Below are 18,033 nucleotides of genomic sequence, written 5' to 3'. Positions count from 1 at the left end.
GATGCTAAACATTCTAAAACTCGGAGCCTGAAGGTGTCTGATCGATTGCCAGAGCGGAATTAGACTAATTTAAAACTAGACGACGGGCAACCCCATTTCCAGCAGAGGAATGGGGGAACTGGGAGTCAGAAAAAGGTAGGTTCTAATCCCGGCAATGCCACTTCAGACAGTCTATCGTATTTATTGAGCACTTACTAGGTGCAGAGCACTGAACTAAGCGTACAGTACAGCAATAAAAAGACCCATTCCCTGTCCACCTCGAGCTTACGGTCTAGAGGGGGAGAAAGACATTAATATAAGTAAATTGTCTGTTGTGTGACCTTGTACAAATCACTTGACTTCTCTGGGCCTCAGTTTCCTCATCTGTAAAATGGGGATTAAGACTGTGAGCCCCATGTGAAACATGGACTGTGTCCAACCTGATTACTTTCTACCCACCCCAGCTCTCAGAACAGTGCCTGGCACATAGAAAGCGCTTAACAGATATCATTAAAAAAAAACCAAAAAATTCTTCCAGTCTCCATTTTTAAAAATCACCGGGGCTAAAATGATCCGACTATTTCTCCTCTGGCCAAGAGGACATAATTGTACAGTAACTCCAGCTCCCTGGTTTCTCAATCCACTTCCACCTCCCCTCCCGGCCTTGCGAACCCTCCTCTCCGGCGCTGTGAAAACCCAGGATGTTTGCTAAATTCCTGCAAATAGTTTTCATGCTGGAAGAGTTCTGCTGTCCGTCCCCTCACACGGCAACCCTGAAGGAAGAAAAGCAAATGAATCAGATAAATGCTCGCTGCAGCTGTTTTGGTGGTTTCCTATCTTATCTGGAAAAAGGTTAGATTTCCAGAAACTTCTTCTTTTCTTTTTTCCCCTCCGCCGATCAGCGCGATCGTCGGGGGCTTTTGGTCGGATCCCCAGTTGCCCGTTCTAGAGTGAAGAAGAACGCCGTAGCGTCCCATGGCCAGAGGCAGGGAGGTAGAGACAGCGTACGCAGCCCAACAATGATGCTGGGAAAATCCAAGCTGAATTTGGGGTTGGGAGACACTGGTTTTTGCTGCAGGCGAGGAAAACTATCCCCGTCGGCTTCTTGGCAGGACTTAGCAACTCTTCTCTCTGTGGGTTTTCTGGGATAGGCGTGCGCTGCTGTCTTAGGACGGGAGACCAACTCCTGATCGTTGTCTCCTACAGACAATTAGTCTTCGATCGATCAATCAGTCAATTAATCGGTGGCATTGATTGGTTGATTAGTCAATGGCATGGAGCTCCCGCTAAGTCCTGAGCCCCGAAGCACTGTACTAAGCACTTGGGAGAGCAAGAGGAGCAGAAAAATGGCCTCCCTCCCGCGATCCATCAACCAATGGCATTTATTGAGCGCTCGCCGGGTGAAGAGCACCGTACTAAGCGTCTGGGAGCGTCTAGTATAACAGAGTTGGGCGACTCGTTCCCTGCTCATAACGAATTTACAGTCTAGATGTAGAGACAGATAGAAATAGAAATAGATGAATTACGGAGGTGGACATAAGCGCTGTGGGGTTGAGGGTGGGGTGAATATCAAGTGCTTAAAAGGCACAGATCCAAGGTGACACAGGAGTGGGAGGAAGAGGGAAAATGAGGGATTAAGGCTGTGAGCCCCAAGCGGGACGGGGACCGTGTCCCTCCTGATTAGCTTTATCTACTGCAGTGCTTGGCACATAGTAAGCGCTGAACAAATCCTCTTAAGGAAAAAAAAAGGGGGGGAGAGCATCCTTTTGCTCAAGGTATACAAAGAATGCAAGAGAAGCAGTGTGGTTCAGTGGCAAGAGCCCGGGCTTGGAAGTCAGCGGTCGTGGGTTCGAATCCCAGCTCTGCCACTTATCAGCTGGGTGAATTTGAGCAAGTCACTTCATTTCTCTGTGCCTCAGTTACCTCAGATGGAGATTAAGAGACTGGGAGCCCCACGTGGGACAACCTGATTACCTTGTATTTACCCCAGTGCTTAGAACAGTGCTTGGCACGTAATGAGCGTGTAACAAATACCACTATTTTTATTATTACAAGAAGTATGAAGTACACATCCCCTCAAGCCCCACAGTGCTGCATCCTGGCTCCTGGAGGAGAGGGGGAGTGTTGTGTCTCTGACCTCCTTGCCCCCCACCCCTCCGGGGAACAAAGACGAAACAGAGGCAGGGCAGGGGAGGGAGGAAACTCAGAGGTGCTGGGGGAGGGGTTCGCAGAATAGCCACGGAGCGGCGTGACCCACAGGAAAGAGCCCAGGGCTGGGAGGCAGAAGACCCGGGTTCTAATCCTGGCTCGGCCACTTGCCTCTTGTGAGACCTTGGACAAGTCACTTGACTTCTCCGAACCCCAGTTTCCTCAACTGTAAAATAGGGATGCCGTAGCTGTTCTTCCTCCTATTTAGATTACGAGTGGGGAGGGATCTGAGTGGGATTAACCTGCATCCACCCCAGGGCTTAGAACAGCGCTCGATGCGTAGTAAACGCTTAACGAATCTCATCATCACCCTACAGAGAAGTTTGAGCTCTTTGGGAGACAGGTGCTAGAGAAATGCCTAGCCAGACCAAACTGTGGTCACGCTACTTTCTCCAATTACTTCTTTTGTCAAGCTACTCTGTCATCTAAACTTTAAACTCGAACGGCCCCTGCCAGGAGGAAAACGTTTGCTGAAATCTAGCCCGGACCTGTCCTTTCCAAACTTCATTCGGTGCCAGTCAGGAAGGACTGTGGCCTTATATTAATGCAGAATCCCGGGAGTCCCGTGCCCTGATTTTCGAGGCCGTGAGGTCCCTGGGGGCCAAAGACCGTGTCTAGTTCTCAGCCGTGCGCTCTCTCCCAGCACTCACTACAGTGTCCGCAACCAGGAAGTGCTTAATCAATACTATCGCGAGCCTGGAAGTCAGGAGGTCATGGGTTCTAATCCCGCTCTTCCTGTCTGCTGTGCGGCCTTGGGCAAGTCACTTCACTTCTCTGTGCCTCAGTTACCTCATCTGTAATGCGAGGATAAGAAAAATCATAATAATAATGGGATTTGTTAAGCGCTTACTATGTGCCAAGCATTGGTCTAAGCACTGGGGGAGATACAAGGTAACCAGCTTGTCCCACGTGGGGCTCACAGTCTTAATCCCCATTTCACCGATGAGGGAACTGAAGCACAGAGAAGTGAAGTGGCTTGTCCAAGGGCAAACAGCAGATAAGTGGCGGAGCTGGGATTAGAACCCACATCCTCTGACTCCCAAGCCCGCGCTCTTTCCACTAAGCCACGCTGCTTCTCTTCTTCACAGGATTGAGACTGTGAGCCCCTCATGGGACAGGGACTGTGTCCAACCCGATTTGCTTATCCATCCCAGCACTCAGTACAAGGTCTGGCACATAGTAAGCGCTTAAATACCAGAAATATTATTATTATTATTACTAACCCACTCGGATTTTCAGTTTGAATAAATCATCTCTTTGGTTCATTATTCATTCACTCAATCGTATTTATTGAGCGCTTACTGTGTGCAAAGCACTGTACTAAGCTCTTAGAAAGTACAGTGCAGCAAAAAGAGAGACAATCCCTGCCCACAACGGGCTCACAGTCTAGAAGGGGAGAGACAGGCATCAAAACAAGTAAACAGGCATCAATAGCATCAGTATAAATGAATAGAATTATAGATATATATATATACATCAAAACAAGTAAACAGGCATTAATATAAATAAATAGAATTATAGACGTACATATATACACAAGTGCCGTGGAGCGGGTGTCGGGGATAGAGCAAAGGGGGTGAGTTGGGACAATGGGGAGGAGAGGGGGAGCTGAGGAAAAGGGGGCTCATTAGCGTATGCCCCCCAAATCCTTCTCTGATCTTTCCAAACCCGTGCCAGTTCTTTTACCAGGACCCTCCGTGAATCCCTTCTCAAGTCCTGGAGCGGCCTAGTTAGGAAAGAGCCCGGGCCTGGGAGTCAGAGAACCTGGGTTTTAATCCCGCCTCTGCCACTTGTCGGCTGCGTGACCTTGGGCAAGTCACTTGGCTCCCCTCTGCCTCTGTTAGCCCATCTATAAAATGAGACTTCAAGCCTCAAACTCCATGTGGGACAGGGACGGAATCCAACCTTGATTAGCTTGTATGTATCCTAGTGCCTAGTACGGTGCCTGGCATATAGTAAGCGCTTCACAGATACCACTAAAAAAAATCCTCACAGGCTCTTTTCAAGCATTTGCGAGCCAGAATCAAATCCCCTGTGTCATCCCTTTTCTGAACTCCATACGCCCAGTTCCACCAAACTTTCCACCTCAGACAATCCTTCTAATCTCTCACACAAGCCTCCTTTTGGGAGGTTATATAATCTCCTTAGAGCTTTCCTCCCTTCTTTAGCCCTCCCCTCGGCCCATGGCACTAGAAGGCAGGGCCCCAGCGAGCACAGAGACACAGAGAGACGGAGAGACAGGGAGAGAGAAGCTTCGGGGTTAGGGTTAGGATCTTCCTCAAACGGAGTGTTTTGCAACGTCAGGGGTGAGGAAGGTTCATGGTAACATCTCATGTTGGCAGTGACCAAGCGTCACCTGACTGCCACCCGCCCCTGCCCCCCCAGGGGTGGAGGAGCCACAGGATGCAGGAGCGGGAGGGGGCCTTTGGTTTTTTTCCCATCCTGTGGGAAATGCCTAACGTCCCCCGTTTCAAAATCGGCTTTCAGGACTAATCGCTCAAAAATGTCATTCAACTCCCGGTCGTCTTCTTGTCTTCTTGATCTCCTAGAGCTGGTCCTTCCTCGCTATCCCCGCCCTCCCCCCACCTTTGCCCCATCCCCCACTTAAAAAAAAAAAGTTAGGCCATGGCCAAGCCTTCTTGGCTAATTAAGAGTGAGTCAAATCGTTCTTGAGGAAGATAAATTTCAACCCGAAGCCTCTGTAACTGAGGGGGAGGACCACAGGGTCCCTCCCAGCCTCGCCTAAAGGCCTTGCTCAATCCACACTGCCGCCGAGGTGAAGTCTGAGCTGAAGAAGAAGGAGAAGAAGGCCTCAGTAGGAGAAAGGGCCCCTCGGCCTGCTCCCGTGCTCTGCCCTCCAGCTGTTTTTTTGTTGTTTTAACTGGAGGTAACTGGTAAATTTTTCTCCACATACCCCTCCTGGGAACTGTGGTGCCGTCTAATCCCCGAACCCTGACACTATAAACCAAAGCCAACAGAAACCAAACATTTTATGACTGTGGAAACACAACAGATAATCTGTGCGAGGATTTCCGTGACAGCCATCACTGGAGTATAGAGGCAAGGCGGGAGGAGGGCGGATGAGAGAGCTACAGAATCAAACTCGTGTGACAGAAAGGCAAGAATTTTTTCTCCTCAGCGAAGGATTTCAGGCGTGGGCTGAAGAGGGACGGGGACAGGGGGAAAACGTGGCTAGAAACGCCCGGATTTCTCGGTCAGAAGAGGACCAGGCACAGAGCTTTCTTCTTCTAATTTTCAAAAAGAGATCATTTCGACATATTCGGTTTTTAAAACCGAGGGGATCTGGCTTCTTTAGGGGCCCCGGGTAAATTATTAATTCCTGCAGAATAAACCCCTTCCTCGGGGAGCCCGAAGAGAGATAGAGCTGATTAGGCACACCTTCACCGTGGCTTATTAAAAAGATAAACTCCTCCGACTCCTGTTTTTAAGCGTGCCTGTTAAAGAGCAGGGACCCGAGATGAAAAGGAAGGCGGTGTGGCTGAATCAGCACTTTGGATCCACTCGGCTTGTGACCCACTTTATTAAGCGTGCCAGCCTGCATGTCAACCTGGACACGGTACAAATGACTTTGGGGTTTTTTGCTCGTTTCTCTGTTGGTTTGGTTTAGGTTTGCTTGTTTGTCAGGTGCTTACTAAGCGTCAGGCGCTGTTCTGAGCGCTGAGGTCGATACAAGATGATCAGGTTGGACACAGTCCCTATGGCCTATGGGACTTACAGTCTTTATTCCCATTTTCACATGAGGAAAGTGAGGCACAGAGAAGTGAAGTGACTTGCCCAAGGTCACACAGCAGACAAGTGGCAGATCCGGGATTAGAACCCAGGTCTTTCTGGCTCCCAGGTCCATGCTCTATCCACCATGCTGCTTCCTTTTTCTGGGGAGAAAAACCAGAACCGAGAGACTCAGTATTTTCACCTCAGAAACGAGAGGCTTCTGGGGGCTTGGAGGGGCAGAAAGCAATCAGTCGGTCGGTTAGTATTTATTGAGCACCTCCTGTGTGTGGAGCATTGTACTAAGCGCTTGGGAAAATACAATAGTATAGAGTTCCTGTATCGTAGCTGAGGATTAGTGGCGGGTTTTCCAACAGGCCAGTTTTCCTGCTCCGCAGAACCCAAAAAGATGAACCAATTAATCAGTCGATCGAATTTATTGAGCGCTTACTGTGTGCAGAGCACTGCTCTGAGCGCTTGGGAGAGTACAGTATAGCAGAGTTGGTAGACGTGTTCCCTACCCACAACGAACTTACTGTCTAGAGTTCCCTTGGACTTTGCATGGCCTCCTTTCTTTTTCAAAGGGGAAATTCAGTCAATTTAAGCACCAGCTCATCTGCACATCTGCTTCTCTTTTTTCGTCCACTCCGTAAATTCTTTCAGTGCCTGCCTCCCCTCTAGACTGTAAGCGCCTTGAAGGCGGCGGCCGTGTCTACTAATGAGGAAAGCAGCGGTGGTCTAGTGGAAAGAGCACAGATCGGGGAGTCAGAGGCCCTGCGTTCTAATCCTGACTCTCTCGCCGCTTGCATGCTGTGTGACCTTGCCTCAGTTTTGTCATCTGTAAAATGGGGATTCAATACACGTTCTCCCTCCCACTTAGGCTGCGAGTCCCATATGGGAAAGGGACCGTGTCCAGACTTCTTTTTTAAGGCGTTGTTTAAGTGCTCACTATACGCCAAGCATCGTTCTAAGTGCTGGGGTAGAAATAAATCAGGTCGGGTACAGTCCCTTTCCCACAATCATTCAATCATCTTTATTGAGCGCTTACTGTGTGCAGAGCACTGTACTAAGCTCCTGGAAAGTAAAATTCGGCAACAAATGGAGACAATCCCTACCCAGCAACGGGCTCACGGTCCTCACAGTACAGGTAGGTGAAAGAAGAGGTATTGAATCCCCATTTTGCAGCTGAGGACCATAAGTGACTTTCCCAAGGTCACAGAGCAGGCAAATGGCAGAATCAGGATTAGAACCCATGTCCTCAGGCTCCCAGGCCTGTGCTCTATCCACTAGGCAGCACTGCTTCTCTGGTCTCTGCAGCAAGTGGGGAGGGCAGGAGTACCCCCGGAGAAAGGTTCTGGGTTCTCACATAATTGGTGATCGTCCGTAAAATGGACGCTAAAGGTGCCATTAAATTACACTAATTATAAACATTATTCTGTCTTTCCCGAGCGCTTAGTACAGTGCACTGCACCAAGTGGGCGCTCAGTAAGTGTTACCACTGCTATCATTACTCTGCTGCAGGCCCGGCATCATGCGTGGGAGATCGCAAGCATCTCCTCGCCCTCTCTCTGGAAGGGTCATTTGCGATCACCCTAGGTGGGCAGAGAATACACATTACTGCAAGTATGGGTCCGTCAGCCCCAGTTCCCCAAACTCCCCCTCTAGACTGTAAGATCATTATTCATTAGGTCATTGGTATTTATTGAGCACTTGCTGTGTGCAGAGCACTGTACTAAGCGCTTGGGAAAGTACAAGACAACAATAAACAGTGACATTCCCTGCCCACAATGAGCTCACAGTCTAGAGTCAGGGAGACAGACATCAGTACAAATCGATAAAATGAAAAGGTAGGTGCACGAGTGCTTTGGGGCTGGGAGGGGGAAGAGCAAAGGGAGCAAGTCAGGACAATCCAGAAGGGAGTGGGAGATGAGGAAAAGGGGGAATTAATCTGGGAAGGCCTCTTGGAGGAGATGGGCCTTCAGTGAGGCTTTGAGCAGGAAGCCTCTCTGCTAACCTAATCGTATTGTACTCTCCTGAGCGTTTAGTCCACGTGCTTAGAGAAGCCACATGGACTAGCGGAAAAAGCACGGGCTGGGGAGTGCAAGGACCTGGGTTCTAACCCAAGCTCTGCTACTTGGGACTCTGGGCAAGTCACTTCGCTTCTCTGGGCCTCAGTTCCCTCATCTGCAAAATGGGGAGTCACTTCCTGTGCTCCCTCCTACTTAGATTGTGAACCCCACGTGAGACCCTGATTACCTCGTATCTACCTCAGCACTTAGTACAGTGCTTGGCACATAATAAGCTCTTAATGAATACCACCATTATTATTATTATTGTTGTTGTTACTATTTCAGTGGTCTGTACACAGCTCAATAGATGGCATTTATTAATGATCGACTGATTGATTGACTGATCGAAAAGGGTCTAGAATCTGTGAGAACGCTTGCTTGATTAAAGCCAGTTCAGAATAATAATGATAATAATAATGATGGTATTTTTTAATCCTCTCACCCTGTTGCTCACCTTCTCCTCTGTCTTCCTGCTTCTCGTCATGAGTCCACAGGAAATGTGGTAGGGAGACATTATAGAAGTTATAAAACTTGGAATAAGGAATTTTACTACCAAGGCATTCAAACTGTACTTCAGTTGTAACAGCACTTGGGTTCAAGAAGCAGCATGGTCTACTTAAAAAAAAATTGTGGTATTTGATAAGCATTTACTATGTGCCTAGCACTGCTCAAAGCACTGGGGGAGATACGAGGTTAGGTTGTCCCAGGTGGGGCTCACAGTCTCAATCCCCATTTTGCAGATGAGGGAACTGAGGCCCAGAGAAGCGAAGGGACTTGCCCGAAGTCACACAGCCGACAACGGCGGAGCCGGGATTAGAACCCACAACCTCGGACTCCCAAGGCCGAGCTTTTCCCACTAAGCCACGAACAGTAGCTATTCACCATCCCCGTGTTTCCGTTCCTTGGCCTTAACCGTCTCCCCTCATTCCTCCTGCCTGGGAAACGTTCATTCATTCGATCGTATTTATTGAGCTCTTATCGTCTGCGGAGCACTGTACTGAGCTCTGGGGAGCATTCAATTCCACCATAAAGAGGCACATTCTCTTCCCACAACCAGCTTCCAGTCTAGAGACGAGCTTACAGTCTAGTACTTCCGAGCGCTTCGCTGCCTGCAGTCAGACTATAAAAGAACTGTGAAAATCCCGGAGACAAAATACTCTAGGGAGAAGGAAATCGTAATTAGGGTAATCCTGAACGTCTTCGGCCGAGCAACAGGCTCGGAATAACAGCCGAAGCGGAGCAGCTCGTAAATTATCCGATGACTCCGATCCGGTAGAACGCAAGTGGGTAATAGCCAGGGCTGGTGTTCTTCTTTGGGAAGCTCACCCCCCCCCCGGTCACTGGCCCCATCTCCTCTCCCCTGGAGAATCCCGTCTAATTTCTAAGGTTTCCAGACCACTCATCGGGTGGCCGAAGACGCAGCATTTCTCAGCAGCTGTTGGGAGCCCGGTACCGGGAAAAAATTGGGGCCCTTCCTTCCTGCTGATTCATTTCCAGAGGCAATTTCATCTCCCTGTCACCTGCCACCTTGGGTGATACTCGCCCAAGGCCGGAGAGGGAAACCAGGTCCGAGGCGAGATTAGAACTCGGGGCTTGGTCCCGTAGCTGTCCGCCTCGGCTCAGTAAACAACGCTCCCCTCCCTTCCTCTCACCCTGTTGCTCACCTTCTCCTCTGTCTTCCTGCTTCTCGACGTGAGTCCGGAGGAAATGTGGTAGGGAGATATTATAAGAAGTTATAAAACTTGGAATAAGGAATTTTGCTACCAAGGGATTCAGACTTCAGTTGTAACAGCACTTAGGTTCAAAAAGCAGCGTGACCTACGGAAAAAAAAATGGTGGTATTTGTTAAGCGCTTACTATGTGCCAAGCACTGTTCTAAGCAAAGACAAGGTCATCAGGTTGTCCCCCCTGGGGCTCACGGTTTTTTATCCCCATATTACAGATAATAATAATAATGATAATGTTGGTATTGGTTAAGCGCGTATTATGTGCAGAGCACTGTTCTAAGCACTGGGGGAGATACAGGGTCATCAGGTTGTCCCACGTGGGGCTAATCCCCATTTTACAGATGAGGTAACTGAGGCACAGAGAAGTTAAGTGACTTGCCCAAGGTCACACAGCAGACAAGTGGCGTGGCCGAGATTAGAACCCACCTCCTGTGACTCCCAAGCCCGGGCTCTTGCCACTAGGCCATGCTGCTTCTTGGGTCTGATCCCAGCTCCACCACTTGCCGGCGGGGTGACCTTGGGCAAGTCACTTCACTGCTTGGAGCCTCAGTTTCCTCTCTAAAATGGGGGCTCAGTAGCCATTCTGCCTCCTACTTAGATTGTGAGTCCCACGTGGGACAGGGACTGTGCCTGACCTGATCATCTCGATCTATCCCAGTGCTTACCACAAAGTAAGTGCTTAACAAACCCTACTATTATTATAATATATTTATCCTTATACTCTGCCAATTCCCTTATCTGTAATTTATTTTAACGTCAGACTACCTCCCTAGACTCTATACTCCTTGTGGGCAGGGAACGTGTCTACTAATTGTATTGTACTCTCTCAAGTGCTTAGTACAGTGCTCTGCACCCAGTGAGAGCTCAGTAAATACCACTGATTGATCGATTGCTAATAAAGGAGCAGTCAAGGCCTGTGTGCTGTGGCTCCTGTTTTCCCAGTTGTAGTTTTTGATTTCGGGGATTTTTTTGTTGGGTTTTTTTTGGTATTTGTCAAGGATTGTTCTCAGTGCTGGGGCAGATGGAAGTTAATCGGGTAGGACACAATCCTTTTCCAAGTGGGAGGGAGAGCAACTATCTGATCCCCATTTTAATGATAATAATAATAATAATGGTGTTTGTCAAGCGCTTATGAAGTGCCAGGCACTGTACTAAGCACCGGAGTGGATAGAAGCAAATTGGGTTGGACACAGTCCCCGTCCCGCATAGGGCTCACGGTCTTAATCTGTGTGACTGTTAGTCAGCTGTGTGACTGTCTGTCAGCTGTGTGACGGTGGGCAAGTCACTTAACTTCTCTGTGCCTCAGTTCCCTCATCTGTAAAACGGGGATTAACTGTGAGCCTCACGTGGGACGACCTGATCACCCTGTAGCTACCCCAGTGCTTAGAACAGTGCCCTGCACATAGTAAGCGCTTAACAAATACCAACATTATTATTATTATCATTATTAATCTCCGTTTTCCCGTTGCCGAACTGTACTTTCCAAGCGGTTCGCACAATGCCCTGCACAGAGTAAGCGCTCAATGAATGCGATTGAACGAACGAACGAAACACCACAAGGAAAAAAAGGCCCCAAAAACCAGGAGATGGGGGCCGAGGGGAGACGGAAGGACCGGAACCAGCCTCTGCCTCACCCCCTCGCGCCCCCGTCTAGACTGTGTGTTCACTGCGAGCAGGGAACGGGCCTGTTTACGGTCTTATTGTCCTCTCCCCAGCGCTTAGGTAGGTGCTCAGTAAATACAACCCCGGACCCCTCGAGGAGACGGTCCCCGGTGGGCCGAGGGACTGGGTGCCCGAGAAGGAAGGAGCTGAGAGGCTGGAGGAGCCTCTCCCTCCTGATGTGTGGTCTCCGTACCTCAGGCGCTTGTGCAAACATTTGGGGCTTTGTCAGGGGCTGAATAGGAAAGTCAGCCCCAAATTAGCGCTAACGCGAGGGCGTTCAACCCTCCCGTAAGGCTCTTTGAAAAGTTATAATAGAACTTTCCAGGGGCCGGGCAGGCCAACCCCAACAGGTCTGACTCACAGCCACAAAGGTTCGTGCCCTAGGAAAGGCAGGGAGGCCAATCCCCAGCAGTTAGACGGCGGCCTTCTCCCCGCTGCCTATTTCCTTGCTTGTCGGTTTTTTCGGATGGTATCAGTGAAGAGCTCGCCCTGAATTAAGCGCTGGAGGAGAGAGAAGACAACGGGAATGATGATTTGTGGTGACAGTAATGATGATGATGATGGTGGTATCCGTTGAGCACTTATTACACGCCTAGCACCGTCCTAAGAGCTGGGATCGGGCTGTCCCACGTGGGGCTCGCAGACTTAACCCCCCTTTTACAGATGAGGTAACTGAGGCGCAGAGAAGTAAAGTGACTTGCCCAAAGTCACACAGCTGACGAGTGAGCCGTGGTTAGAACCCACGACCTCTGACTTCCAAGCCCCTGCTCTCTCCACTAAGCCTCCACCAGTCCCTAGGCAGTGACAGTTAGACGGTGGCCCTCTCCCCACTGCCGGTTTTTGTCTATTTTCCGCGATATCTGTTAAGAGCTTACTCCGTGCCGGGCACTGCAGTAAGCGCCGGGGTAGATAATGAATAATAATAATGAATAATGATAACAACGACGAAGACTTGTGGTATTAAGCATATACTATGTGCCTACAGCAATTCATAGGCAGTGGCAGTTAGATGGTGGCCCTCTCCTCTCCCCACTACCTGGATCTGGTTTTTTGTTTTTAATATGGTATTTGTTCAGCGCCTACTATGTGCCAGGCTCTGTTCTAAGCTCTGGGGAAGATATAATAATGTTGGTATTTGTTAAGCGCTTACTATGTGCAGTGCGCTGTTCTAAGCGCTGGGGTAGATACAGGGTCATCAGGTTGTCCCACTTGAGGCTCACAGTTAATCCCCATTTTATGGATGAGGTCACTGAGGCACAGAGAAGTGAAGTGACTTGCTCACAGTCACACAGATGACAAGCGGCAGAGCCGGGATTCGAACCCATGACCTCTGACTCCCAAGCCCGGGCTCTTTCCACTGAGCCACGCTGCTGCTCTAGATAGGAGATGATCAGGTTGGACACAGTCCATGTCCCACGTTCATCCATTCCTTCATTCACTCAGTCGTACTTATTGAGCACTTACCGTGTGCAGAGCACTGTACTAAGCACTTGGGAGAGGACACTAAAACAATAAACAGACCCTTTCTCTGCCTCTAATGAGTTTACAGTCTCGAAGGCGAGACGGGGCTCACCGTCTTAATCCCCATTTTCCAGATGAGGTAACTGAGGCCCAGAGCGCTTACTGTGTGCCAAGCACTTTTCTAAGCACTAGGATAGATACGAATTTATGAGGTTGGACCCAGTCCCTGTCACATGTGATGCTCACAGTCCAGGTAGAAGGGAGGAGGATTTAAGCCCCATTTTGAGTTGAGAAAACTGAGCCACAGAGAAGTGAAGTGACTCGCCCAAGGTCATTCAGCAAGCAAGCAAGCAATTGGCAGAGCTAGGATTAGAAACCAGATCCTCTGACTCCTCAGGTCCATGCCCTTTCCACTAGGCCACACAGCGTGGCTCAGTGGAAAGAGCACGGGCTCTGGAGTCAGAGGTCATGAGTTCGAATCCCGGCTCCGCCACTTGTCAGCTGGGTGACTGTGGGCAAGTCACTTCACTTCTCTGTGCCTCAGTTACCTCATCTGGAAAATGGGGATTAAGACTGGGAGCCCCACGTGGGACAACCCGATTCCCCTGTGTCTACCCCAGCGCGTAGAACAACGCTCTGCACATAGTAAGCCCTTAACAAATACCAACATTATTATTATTAGACCTCGGTTCCCTCAACTGTAAAATGGGGATTCAATACCTGTTCGCTCTCCGATTTAGACTGTGAGCCCCATGTGGGACAGGGACTGTGTCCAACCCGAGTATGTTGTATCCTGAGTATGTCGTGCACAGTGTTTAGCAAATAATAAGCACTTAGCACTAATCCCAGCTCCGCCGCTGATGAGCTGTGTGACTTCGGGCAAGTCACTTGATCTTTCTGTTCCTCAGTCACCTCATCTGTAAAATGGGGATTAAGACTGTGAGACCCATATGGAACAACCTGATTACCGCGTTACTCAGCTATTACTATAGCGCTATTATTCGGCGCTTAGAACGGTGTTAGGCACATAGTAAGCGCTTAATAAATACCGCCATTATTATTATTATCATTATTTATGTAAGAGTGTGTATTCAATTGCACATCACACTATCAATTCAGCTATTTCATTCTGACCCGCTTGAACAATTACCTGTTCTATCTTGTTCTTCCTCCCTAATAATAATAATAATAACAATAGAATCTGTAAGGACTTACTATGCGTCAAGCCCTCTGCTCCTGTAGATTAATTTTCATCTGTATCCCCCATCAGATTGAAAGTTCCTTGAAGGCAGGGAGCAGGTGCCAATCAATCGACGCGTCTACTTATTTACTGGGGACTTACCGCGTGCGGAGCACTGTGCTAAGCACTTGGGAGAGGACAATGGAACAGAATCAGAAGTAACGGTCCCTGACCACAATAAGTTTACGGGCTGGAGGGGGAGACAGGCATTAATATAGACCGGAAGTTAGTCTGGACACTCACTGTGGACAGGGAATCTGTCTTTTTATTGTTATATGTAATCTCCCAAGCGCATAACACAGTGCCCTGCACACAGTAAGCGCCCAGTAAATATGATTTTTTGACCGACTGACTGGCTTGACATTAATACAAACAAATAAATGATGGGTAGGGACATAATAATCCCTTGGTATCCTATAGCGCTTTTATTACCAAAGCTCCCCCGCATCAATTAGTTCACTGAAGCCTTCCCCTTCCCCTCCCCTCAGCACTGTGTTCATCTGTATATATTATTTATTACCCTATTTATTTTGTTAATGAGGTGTATATCGCCTTGATTCTATTTATCTTGATGATGCTGTCTTGTTTTTGTTTCGTTCTGTTTTGCTTTGCCGTCTGCCTCCCCCGTTTAGACGGTGAGCCGGTCACTGGGCCGGGAGGGTCTCCGTCTGTGGCCGAATTGTCCATTCCAAGCGCTTAGTACAGTGCTCTGCACATAGTAAGCGCGCGATAAATACTACTGAATGAATGAATGAATGAATGAAGCCCTCACAACAACACTGCGAGGTAAGAAGACAAGACACGTATTATTGCCCCCGTTTTAAGGACGGGGAAACTGAGGTACAGGGAAGTCAGATGACTCGCCCACGGTCACACGGCCGGTCAGGCTTGAACCCCGGACCGGCTCTCTGCCGCTTCGCCGCACCGCTGCCGTGCCTGACTTTGGGTGTACCCTCCTAAGCGCTTAGCATGGCTCCTGGCACTCAGCGGGCATTTCATAAATACTGTCGACGGATGGGTCGACGGGCCTCGAACGTTTCGATCTAGAGATCCCTCGTCCGGCTACGCTAGGCGGGGCCCGTGTCTGCGCTCCCCATCCACGACTTTCTGCGGCCGTCCAGGGGAGACAGGCCTATCCGCCAAGAGATGGGATTAAGTCGCTCTGTGTGGGGAACGGTGTTATTAGGGAGGAAAAAAAACCCTTTTCCTCATCTCCCCCTCCCTCCTACGTCGCCCTGACTTGCTCCCTTTACTCTTCCTCCCCCTCCCAGCGCCACAACACCTATGTATCTACCTGTCATTTTATTTATTTGCATCCATGTCTGTCTCCCCGCCCCTGGACTGTGAGCTCATTCCTTCATTCGTGCGATCGTATTTATCGAGCGCTTACTGTGTGCAGAACTTGGAAAGTACAAGTCAGCACTAAAGAGAGACAATCCCTGCCCACAGCGGGCTCACGGGCTAGAAGGGGGGAACTCGTTGTGAGCAGGGAGTTTTATTGTTTATTGCTGCACTGTACTTTCCCAAGTGTTTAGTACAGTGCTCTGCACACAGGAAGGGTTTAATAAATACGACGGAGTGAAGGAAGGAAAGGAGGAAGGAAGCCATAATGGCAGCCGGCGGGAAAGGGGAGGGAGGCAGGAGACGCGGGAGAGAAGAGAGGGAAAGAGAAAGGTGGGAGGAGGGTGGAGGGGAAGGGAGAGGCAGGAGGTAAAAGAGGGAAAGAGAGAGGTGGGGGGAAGAGAGAAAGAGAGAGGCAATCCCACCTCTCTATTGCCTGGGAGGGCCATTGCAGTACGACACGGAATTTCATAATCTTATCTTTACCGCCCATTGAAAACCCTCATCCCATCTGACCTACCTCTCCTCCGAGTGAATCACAGATGCAAAGTAGCACAGACGTAAAAATAAATAATGACATATTTCATTTTTACAAAGGGCCCGTGATCTCGGGAGGAGGACTGAATATGAAATAAAAGAGGTTAAGAGACATCATGACAAGGTCATTTCCACCCCCCACCCCCCCTTGTTGTCTAATCGGGTCAACGAGAAGAAATTAAGAAAACAAACATGTTATTGGGCTTGGTGGTGAGTAAACAGCAAGTGGATTTTGCAATTCCTCGATGATGGCATCAGCTAGGGGAGTGTCTCTTTCCTGCATAGTTCTTCTAAATTCAACAGGGCAGTGAGGGTGTCATTTATGTAACACCTGTAATTCGACTTGCTGGATTGGGGAATGTGATCTCCTCGCTGGGGGAAGCGGTTAATAATAATCGTAGCGTTCGTTAAGCCCTTACTATTTGCCGAGCGCTGTACCGACAGCTGGGGTGGATACGAGCAAATGGGGTTGGACGCAGTCCCTGTCCCACGTGGGGCTCGCGGTCTCAATCCCCATTTTACAGACGAGGGAACTGAGGCACAGAGTGGCGAGGCCACTTGCCCAAGGCCACACAGCAGATGCGAGGCAGAGCCAGGAAACGGGTGTAAATCTGGGGCGCCTCGGGGTGTAATCCAACATGGCCGGGGGCGGACCACCGGGCCCTGGAAAGCCCAGCAAGATGCAGATTCCTCAACGGGCCCTCCGGGGGTGAAGGTGCCCGTTGGATAAGCGGGCACTAAATCCCTCTCCTACAACAGCCAATTCACGCAGTAATAATAACGATAAATAATAATTACGGTATTTGTTAAGCGCTTACTCTGTGCCAGGCACGGGTCTGATGCAAGCTAATCAGGTTGGACCCAGCCCCTGTCCCACATGGGGCTCTCACTCTCCGTCCCCATTTTACAGATGAGGGAACTGAGGCACAGAGAAGTGAAGCGACCTGCCCAAGGTCACGCGGCGGACAGGTGGCCGAGCCGGGATTAGAACCCACGACCCCCTGACTCCGGGGCCTGCGTTCTGTCCTACGCCGTGCTGCGTCCATAGATCGAATCTACTGAGCGCTGGCTGTGCGCGCTGTACTAAAGCGTTTGGGAGAATACAACGGAACAGACACACTAGGAGCTCGTAGTCCAGCGTGGGGGAGACAGACGTGAATAGGAAGAAATAAATGACGGATAGGGACGTGAGCGCTGTGGGGCTGGGAGGGGGAAAATGAATAAAGGGAGCGAGTCAGGGCGACGCAGAAGGGAGTGGGAGAAGAGGAAAGGAAGGCTCAGAATTTACCTAACGCTTCCTGTGGGCAGGGCTCTCCGCGGTGGCTCGTGTGAATCAACGTGCGCAAAGCTCGGGCGTGCTAAGGGAGCTCAGCCGGGGAGGTCGAGGCCCTCCGGACTCTGGTTTGCCAATAGTTCTACGCCTCTCTTCCCTGTTGGGAAGTTCCTCGCCCTCAGAGAACAGGTCTCTGTTCTGCACGTCTCAAAGGTCCAGTACACTGCGCCGCACCAGGTCCGGGCTCAATAAACGCTACCAACGCCACTGCTACTCTGACCACCTGACGATTTTAGACCGTGAGCCCGTGGTTGGGCGGGGATCGTCTCTATCTGTTGCCGAATTATCCATTCCAAGCGCTTAGTACAGTGCTCTGCACACAGTGAGCGCTCAATAAATACCACTGAATGACTCCATCACTGCTCTCATTGACCTCTGAGCCCCGTAAGCGCTTAGTACAGTGCTGTGCACATAGTGAGCGCTCAATAAATACTATTGAATGAATGACTGGTGGTCATTCCCCCGTCACCCTACCCCCGAAACGGGCACTGACCAACACGATGGCATTAATAATAATGACGATGGTATTTGTTAAGCGCTTACTAGGTGCCAAGCACTGTTCTAAGCGCCGGGGTAGGCACGAGCTCATCAGGTTGGACGGAGTCCCTGTCCCACACGGGGCTCGCAGTCTTAATCCCCATTTTACAGAGGAGGGAACCGAAGCACAGAGAAGTGAAGTGTCAAGGTCGCAGACGGCAGAGAAGTCACGGAGCCGGGATTAGAACTCAGATCCTTCTGACTCCCGGG

At 49.8% G+C, this 18,033-nt stretch overlaps 1 long non-coding RNA gene across 1 annotated transcript; it reads right to left on the bottom strand.

Moving 5' to 3' along the window:
* Positions 1–508: 508 nt before the first annotated feature.
* LOC114817150 lies at positions 509–16,058 on the bottom strand. The gene is made up of 3 exons (XR_003764998.2): positions 15,937–16,058; positions 9,650–9,803; positions 509–752 (listed from the first exon to the last, which is right to left on the bottom strand). It is a non-coding gene; the product is annotated as an uncharacterized LOC114817150 (long non-coding RNA).
* Between the last annotated feature and the right edge of the window lie 1,975 nt (positions 16,059–18,033).

Source organism: Ornithorhynchus anatinus, chromosome 16, assembly GCF_004115215.2.
Source record: "Ornithorhynchus anatinus isolate Pmale09 chromosome 16, mOrnAna1.pri.v4, whole genome shotgun sequence".
In the NCBI taxonomy this organism is placed as follows: Eukaryota; Metazoa; Chordata; class Mammalia; order Monotremata; family Ornithorhynchidae; genus Ornithorhynchus; species Ornithorhynchus anatinus.
The sequence above is the reverse complement of the archived record's forward strand: the minus strand, read 5'-3'. Positions and strand labels throughout refer to the sequence as shown.